The sequence below is a fragment of the Chamaea fasciata genome, unplaced genomic scaffold (genome assembly GCF_029207755.1).
Source record: "Chamaea fasciata isolate MVZ Bird 193981 ecotype frontalis unplaced genomic scaffold, bChaFas1.0.hap1 SCAF_6, whole genome shotgun sequence".
NCBI lineage: Eukaryota > Metazoa > Chordata > Aves > Passeriformes > Sylviidae > Chamaea > Chamaea fasciata.
Genome location: NW_027094091.1, coordinates 15791676 through 15801039, shown reverse-complemented (window position 1 = coordinate 15801039; position 9364 = coordinate 15791676). Strand labels below are relative to the sequence as shown.

Sequence of the window (9364 nt, the reverse complement as noted above, 5' to 3'; positions counted from 1 at the left end):
CCCAAAATGGTATCTCATAATTTAAAGACTACATGCAAATTTAATAGCTGTTGAGCATCTCTACGGGCAAGAATTATGCAGTCCCATCTTCTCAATAATCTCACATCCTTGGCCAATGCATTTTAACTTTCAGTCAAGAATGCTGTCTAGCATTATAGGTAATTCAGTTGAATGTAACTAAATCATATTTTATTTAGTTGAAAAAGGCACAAGAATTGAACTGTTCAATTCCCATTCTAGGGATTTTTAGTAGGCCACAAAGGATGAGGCTGGTTTTTCTAGTGTTAAACACTCAGTGTTTCAGCTTCGCAGCACATGCAAGAAGAGTGTCCATCCCATTGCTAAGCTTAACAGTGTGGAATAGATATCCCTGGTCTTGCATCCTGATCATCTGCAGGTTCACAGCATACCTTTGGGCAAGACTCTTTGAAATGGAGTGATCTTATTTAACTTCAGATGCTGCAAAGTATCCAGCCTATATCGAATATCAAGATTCTTTCCCAACAGTGCAAAAAAGGTTGTACATCTCCAGAGAGAGATTTATTTTGTTGGAGAAGAGATTTCTAAGAGAGGCGGTGGTGGTACTAACTGACCTTGTACTCCTGATGCCTGCAGTGACACCAACTGACTGCAAATGGAGCTGAAAGTTCAGGATTTTGCTGTGCTTTGAATAGCTTGCATCAGGTAAAATAGATTTATCTCTGCTCAGTGATCAAGCCACTAGACAAGGTGGGCACCCCTAGAGGTTCTCCAGCAGCACGGGGTGCATAAGCTATCAGAGAGCAAAGCATGGCCAACTCAGCGTGGCCCACTAGTGGTGACTTCAGTGTGGACTGGCACTTGAGAGGGGATTCTTCTTGAAAACTTGCACAGCCCAGGCTGCTTTTGCCACTACCAGTCCCACCATGTCTGGTTCTCAAAGGCAGCTTGCACAGCTATTCCTGAGCTCCAGCTATGTCAGCAACAGCAGTGCAGAAGGCAGTGTGAGTACTAAAGACACTTAGGAACCTATGTCTTTGTGCTTTATTTCTCCACCTCACAAAAGGAGAGTAGGAGTCTCCTTGTTTAACGCATATTCTGAATATAAAATGAAAAAAAAATAGGAAATCCAGTAATTACAGTAATAGCATAATGGCAATAAAGCTCAAAAAAATCCTCCATTGTAATTTTATTACAATGTTTTTATATAGAGACATATTAAGAAAACAAGGTCTTTTTCCCTTTCCTAAGAATGTTTGTTAAAAAATTAAATAAAAGCTGTTTAAAATATTAATTAAAAAAGGAGAATTTACTCTGATGTGACATTTATTTCACATATATATGTGCTATTTGCTACAAATATTTTTCTACTGAAGTTTTTTTAACAGTATTTAGAACATTAGAAATATCATGACCATTTAATTTCTACAGAAGAAGGAAAAAGAGGAGTACTGCAGAAAGTTTTTGTAGCTAAAATTCAAAACTATGGGATTTTTAGCATTCCATTATATGAGAAATTGTTGAAATCATGTAATTAAAGACCACTGTAATGCATATACACCAGAGGGCAAAGTAAAGGGATATTTCCTGCCTTTGAATGCACAATGCAGCAACAGGACAGTTCAATGGGGAACATAATATCTTTTTGCATTTAATAGAGTATCTATAATTCAAGTCAGCAGTAGCTTCTTCCTAATTGCCTTGCTGCCAGTTGTCATCAGATGTTAAGCTAAAGACAGAATGATGTGTAACAGAAATGTGCTGCAATAAGGAGGAACATGAATTGCCCTTTGCCATAACTCAGTAAGTCAGAGCCAACCATGAAGTACATGACTGTCATTCTCTATCCAGAGCTGTCTCAGCAGAGTAAGATCTGCAGAACTTTCCAAAACAATGTTGGTTTTTTTTTCTTTGGGGTTTTTTTGTTTGTTTGGGGATTTTTGGTTGGTTGGTTTTAGGTGGTTCTTTTGTTTTATGTGGGGTTTTGTGGGGGTTTCTTGTTTGTTTTGTTTTTGTTGTTGATGTGGCTGTGTTTTGGTTTTTTGTTTTGTTTCAGATAAAAGACAATGAGAAAAGTTCAGGCTGTTCCTGAAGTGTCATTTCCTAGCTTGCTTCCAGCGCAGAGTGGTGCTTAATACTTGAAGTGGCAGACAAAGCATCCCAGCTGATAGAGGATCAATAATCTAATGTGATTGCAGATGTAGAGTCTAAAATTTTAAAATTCACATTTCTAAACAGGCTTGGGATAGCCTCATGTTGAAATCAGTTGAATCTTTGGCAATTATTTTTTAAATTATGACCCTGTTCAAAGGAAAATGTAAGTCAATTTATCTTTCTTCTGTTGAATATTTCTATTCCTGGAAAATTAATGTAAGTTATTCAGGAAAGTAAACAGGAATCTGATTCAGAAGGAGCAGCAGAAAACAAAGGAACAATTCTTTAATGTATTATTAAAAAATTCATGTAAAGGGTTTGCCTATAATATTAAAAATATAATTTAGCAGTAGAACAAATCTCTCTTTCAAAAACAGCTGCCTTATGACTGAAGGAATGAGAGAGGAACTGCATTTTTGAAGAGAGTCTGAGCTGTGATCTGAAAGTCCTGGTTGTATCCTCTCCTTATAGATGACTAATGCAAAATCTTACATCTGAATGCACTTTATTTTAGGATGAGCAGTTTAGTGCTAATGGCTCTTCATAAATATTAGTACATGCTCTTCTGCTCTTCTTCTGGATAACGTAAAATTGAATCTGAGCAATTAAAGATGTTTTCTAGAGCTGTTATAACTTCATTTTAATATCTGCATTTTCTGTTACCTCAGTTGTTTCTAAGCTTTTACTAATTCAAACTGAATGTTCTTGACATGACATTTCCCCTGATATATACCTGTTTGTTAGAAGCACCTGGTCAATTATTTAATTGACATAACTTCTATTTTTGCTTAATAGGAAAGAACATGTCTACTTTCTACTGTCACGTTACATCAATTACCTTGTGTCAGAATTGAGAGTGATTTCCTCAGTTCTGCAAATGTTTTTCCATGTTTCATTCTGCTTTTGAAAAGCATAATAAGTTCTGTAGGAAACACTAAAAAAATAAGTGTTTGCAATGTTTTGTGTATGTGGGCACACATGTATGCACAGAAACTTAGTCCAGTTTTGAAACACAAGGTCTGGGGTGAAGCCCATTAAAATCACTGCTAGTTTATGTATGTTTTCAGTTTCTTTGCAACCAGTCCTACGTAATTTATTCTATTACAAAATTGTGAGGTCCACAGAAAGAGTGATCTTTTTTTTCCTGTGTAGACACATTGCTGGTATTTTTTATCTCAAGATGTAAAAGGGTTACATCAGAATCTCCCGAACTGTAAATGGTCATCCTGGTGTTCAGACTTTGTAATAAATACTGTTGGCTCTCCACTGAGAGTGTAAGCTAAATTGGAATAAGGTCTCCATAGGACATAATTTAGAACACAAAGGGTGTCTGACTCGATAAATGGCTGGTTGATTTAACAAAAGGGCACATGAGATCAGAATGACAAATTAATTTGGGATAAATGAAAAGCCATCCTTTTAAATTTTTTCATAAAATAGAATGGCTTGGGTTGGAAGGGACCTAAAAGATTACCTAGTTCCAGCCCCTTCACCATGGGCATGGACACGTACCATAGATGAGGAAGGTCAAACCTTGAAAAATTCCAGAGATTGGGCATCCATAGCTCCTCAGAAAAACTTGTGCCTGAGCCTCACCACTCTTACAGTAAAGAATTTCTAGTAAAGAAAATACCTAGTATCTTTACAAGGTATTTAGATAGTAGAAGACAAGACCTAGTATCTTTACTAGAGTCTTTACCACAGTAAAGAAATATCTAGTATCTAACCTGAATCTACCCTTTTTGTTTAAAAACATTCCCCTTGTTGTACCAACATCTGCTGATGTAAAAGGTTGCTCTTTCTCAATAAGTCCACTTTATGTTCTGAAGGATGGCAATGAAGTCTCACTGGAACCTTTTCTTCTCCAGACCAAACACCGCAACTCTCACAGCCTGTCTCACAGAAAAAAAATCTCTACTTTGAAACTGTGAAAACCCTACAAATTTTACAGGTTTCAGAGAAAAGGTCAGGATTACATTGGAGCCCAAAGTCTCCACCACCACTGAGTATACTATGTTAAAAATTGAAACTGAACATTTTTCTATAAGAATTTTTCTTTCCATGCAATTTCATAGAAAACAAATACAGCCTCAGGAGGCAGAAGGAAAACTCAGTTCCAAAAACGTCATTCTGTTCTGATAAATTTTGCCTGACAGTTTGGTATAGAAATACGAGAGATGGTGCAACTCCATATGGTTATATTCAGAAATGGATATTAAAGTAGAAAAATGGGGGGGTTTTATTAAAACCAAGCAACATTACCTTTTCACTCTGTCTGCCCTGCTTCCCAGTAAAGGAAAACAATGTTTCAAGGTAGGGTCAGCATAAAATAACATATAGCCAGTTTTTCTCTCTGCAAATTTCAGGATAAATTTTTTTAGAGCTCTGCTCCACTTTGTACACATGAGTGTGTTTTTGGACTTGTTTTTATCTAAACATGACCACTGTACACATAGTTTTCTTGCATGCTATATGGACCACAAATTGAAAAACTGGTCTCAAATAAATCACTAGTGAAAAGTGCTGTGGTATGAAATTCAATAAAAGGAGCACTTCTTTTCCTAAACCTGCAGGCCAGAAGTAGAAACAAGAAAGACAGAAAAAAACCCCCAATCAACTACAAAGTGAATAGCACTCAAAGAACTCACAGAGATGAGAATAAATTAAAACAAAATAGCCTAAGCTGCATTTTATCAATACATCTCAGCACACTGAAAGTGACAGAGCTATTTATAGCAAGCAGTCCTTTTCTGGTTTCCACCAGGTTTTATGACCAATAATTATATTGCACAGTCACAAGCGTGTAACTGTAACAAAGTATGAGTCCAGACCTCAGAAACAAAGTGCACTGCTAGTTTACATTTTGGCTAGGCCAGAGAAGGTTTTATAAGCCTTTTCAAAAACTGCAGGATAAGAATCAAGCCCTGCTTTCAAGAATTTCATACTATTCTACCTCTACCAGTTTTCTGCTGTTACATTAAGTCTTCCAGGACTGCTGGCATCCAGAGAGAACCCAGAAAATCTGAGAGGCAGCACCATCTCCCTTGTGTGCACAGTCTGTCACTGTGCATGTGGATAGTTCTCTTCATCTGCAACCAGTTCTCCAGTCATTTAAAGAACACAATTAAAACAGAGATGGATGGGCAAGGGAGAAGGATCTACTTGAAGCTTTCATGTATAGTTTTAAATTCACATTAGGCCTACTGGCCACCATCTTCCTCTTTCAGCAGCACTACTGCACGGTTCTACTTTGCAGGGAAGGAATACCAAAAGCAGAAAGACTCAAACAGCAATTTCTTCAGCAATGTCTCCCCAATATCCCATCACTAAAAAAAAAGAGAGAAAGCCTCTGGAAAGTTAAGTGATTCTGTTTCAATCCATTATAACCCTCTGAAATGGCAACTCACAGGCAGCAGTAGAGTAGGTGGTCCTCAGGGAGTAACAGAGGAAAAAGAAAAGGCACCCAAGTGAATGCTTGATTCTTCCTCCAGCTTTTCTGATATCCAAATGGACCATAAAGAGTCTGGAATTTCAGATGTGTTCAACTTAGAGACAGAGTAAATAATTTTCCCACTGAAAAAGAAAATGAAGTAAAATTGTAAACACTCATGCCGCAAAGAATCTCTGCTCTTTACTCAGAGGCTTATGGAACAACATCAATATCCTGCTCAGACTTAAGGACCCCCTGCATTCCTCCCACAAAAACATTAGCAAGAGAAGAAAAGACAATGATTTTTAGAGACAAGAGCCAGAATATTCTTGGCAATTACAGTAAAATTACAGTCAAAGTGGGCAAATTTATTTCAAGTGCACAATGTAATTGTATGATTGCATTGATGCTAAATGACATTATTTTGTCTTTAATGTATAATCAGTTTATATTTAGGTTGTGGGTAGAGAGGAAATGCAACCTTTTTGTAATGTCCTTTATTGAATACATTCATTGAAAAAGCCCAGCCCAGATTCTGGCACACTTCTTAAAGGTCACTACAATTCTTTTTAAAACAATCACAATATTTATTGTTAGCACCACCAAACTGAGAACCAGACTGGCCCTCTCACTGCTCAGTATCTCAGAGCATGCCTTCTCAAAGAAAAAAGAGTTGATCTTTGCACATTCCTGAAAGGCTGGTGACTGGGGGCGCCAAGGTTGATTGAAGCCTTGCTCAACAGTCTTGAGGATTAACACCACCTCCTTTACCCTTTCAGGGTGGCACTCCCTGATATTTGAAGGTTGTAATAGCCTGTAGGCTATTGCTATGAACAGCATGTTTTCAAATACAGATTTCAAAGCTCTTTACAAAGGATTACCATTATCTGCATTTTACACACAGGAAACAAAAACATTTGGGAAGGAGATATTCTCTGAGGATGAGAACAGGAGAAGAATCACCTCTTTAGTTATCATCCATACACTTTCTGTTAGACTAGCAACTTGAAAGCTGCTGGAAGCCCACCGAAAAAGGAAAAGTAATTGAATGTTTTTAGTAAACAGGAAGTTTCCAGCATATTTCAGGGCTGCAGATAGAAAATGATTGAATGAGTTTACTGAACATACATTAATTTACATAAGTGAATTCAACGGTTATATATAAAAGCTAAAGTGATGATTAGTTATAAAATTTCTTTATAAAAAAGAAAAATTCTCCCCCAAAATCTACCTGTTCCCAAGAGGAAGTTTTGTTCAAATATAGTTACTGAAATCAGAAAATTATCTTTATAAGAAGTATCTGGAGAACGCCTTAGCCTTGGAGAGAAGATGTCCTCTACAGCAACCTCAAGGAATTAAACACCTGTTTAAAGATTAACTTTCGGTCTAACCTGAGGAAGGAAGAAAACTAACTATGAACATAACTTTCTCTAGGAAAAAAATCCTGACAACACAAAACCCTTTTTTGTGTAATGCTTTAGGTGATCTCATAAGTCTTTTCCACCTCTAGCATCTGCACTTCTGAGAATTTCCAAGGAAACTTGTACTCCAGTACTTCAAATAGGCTACAGGAGCCAAGAGGAAGCTGAGTGTTTTTTTAATTTCTTTTTTTCTTTTTTTGATGGAGTGAGCAAAATATCTTGTTCTTCAATAATTTTTTCACCTATTTAAATTTTTCTGTTTATAGAGAGCAACTTCACAGTTTATTGAAAAAATCAAAATGAAGATGCAATGCATATTTTTGCACATCCCTCTAGCATTGAAGCAAGTGAACAGTAGTGCTATAGGTTTCACTCCCTTTCCTTTTTCTATTTTGCCTGCAAAATGAAAAGGTGTTTGTCACATTACAGTTGCCGTAATGGAAAATGAGAGCACAGAGGTGGGAATGTCATTGTATTACCATGGCAATAGACAAACAGTACTTTTTACTGGTAGTTTTAAGGTTTCACTCAAGTATTGGAAGCACTTTTTAGTTTTCTCCTTATGCAAACATATTTGAGTGATTTTTGGCTGGCTTCATCCTTGCTGGCTCGATCGGGTGCAAATTAAATGGCAGTTCTGTGGGCCAGGAAGGTCTCCTGATCCATTGAGAAATAAATCCCCTTGTGATGACAGATTTCATTTCCACTGCCACCCCTTTCCTCAGTCATGGCTTGGAATTTTCAGTCTGAGGAGGACACATTCATGTATCTCCACTCCTGAGCCATACAGGTTTCTGAAAGCTTAAAGCAGAAGTGAACTTACTCCCTTTACTTACTACATCTGACAGAATTTAAACCAATGCTGTAACTTTTACTAAGTAATACTTAGGCTATGTTTTAACTGACATACTGTCCAAATCAAGACAGATGCTTATTTAACACACTGGCATCTTAAATAATTACTTGAACTTCTGAATTGCCTATGCTTACACTGATCACACTTAAATGATATTCTTAAGTGAAAAGTAAATTATCCTATCATTACAATTGTAATCGAGGATTTATCATAAGAATTAGAATAACGTGAGAGCCTTGGAAAAAGAATAATCCTACTGTAAGGCAGTTAAATTAATTAGGAGGCCAAACGGTGCTGTGATTTGACTTAGATTCTGTAGCTAATATTCTATTAATATTAATTTATCTTTCAGAAATGTTCCTGTTTTATTTTCACCAAAGCAAATAAGGTTAATTGCTGGGCATTTCATACCTATCAAGTAAGTTCTAGTTTTAAAGGTTCACTGGCATAAATTAAGCAATTAAGTACCACACAGCCACTTACTCCCCCCAACCTTATGGAGAGGAGAATTAGAAAGAAAAGGTAAACCTTATAGATTAAGATAAGAGCAATTTATTAATTGAAACAAAATGTTGTTGTTATTGTTAAAAATAATATACCAATGTTATTATAATTAGTAAGACTGTAATTAAAAAGAGAGGGAGAGAGAGCAACAGACTCCAACAAAAACAAGTGATACACAACACAGTTGCCCATCACCCACTGACCCAGCCCATCCTTGAACAGCAGTCAGCTTCTTCCAGCCAACATGCATATACTGGGTATGATGCTCTGTGGCGTGGAATATCCCTTTGGCTAATTTGGGACCTCCTGTCCTGGCTACACGCTCTGCCAGCCTTCTGTGCAGCTCCTCACTAGTAGAGCAAGAGACACTGAAAAATCCTTGACTCAGGGTAAACACTTCTTAGCAACAACCAAAACATCACTGTTTATCAACATACTAAATTCAAGAAACCCATCACTGTACCAGCTTCTAAGTAGAAAAGGCAGCCCAGACCAAACCAGGGCAGGCTCTTCAGGTTTTTCCCGCATGTACGAAATCCCAAGGAAAGGAACAGTACAGCATCAGTTGTGACAGAAACATCTAATCATAGAGTTGAAAAAAGTCTCAGACATTTAGAAAATGTCTATGACCTCAGCCAGAATCAATTATCTATCACACCTGGCCAGTTTGTCCAGCCTGCTCTTAAAATCTTCTCTTGATAAAGACACATACTTACTTCCATTCAAGCATTTCAGAGCCTTGGCAAGTTTTTTCTAATACCCCATCTGAACATCTCTTGCATGAGATTCATCTTGTTTCTGCCACCATGGGGACAGAGCAGAGAAAACCCCTTCTTTACAGCAGCCCTTACATATAGAAGTTTGTTACCGTATCACTCCATAATCCCCCTTTCAACAGACTAAACATCCCTCATCTACTATTGACTCTTCCCCCACGTATCACACTTGCATGCCAAAGTCTTAGTAGTGGTAGGCAGAGGTGGGGAGGGGACCAGAGAGACAGAGGTGGTGCCGCTGGGT

General features: G+C 37.4%; 1 long non-coding RNA gene across 1 annotated transcript; it reads right to left on the bottom strand.

Moving 5' to 3' along the window:
- Positions 1-4590: 4590 nt before the first annotated feature.
- LOC136290550 (uncharacterized) lies at positions 4591-9152 on the bottom strand. The gene is made up of 3 exons (XR_010721196.1): positions 9061-9152; positions 5541-5706; positions 4591-5459 (listed from the first exon to the last, which is right to left on the bottom strand). It is a non-coding gene; the product is annotated as an uncharacterized lncRNA (long non-coding RNA).
- Positions 9153-9364: the final 212 nt, after the last annotated feature.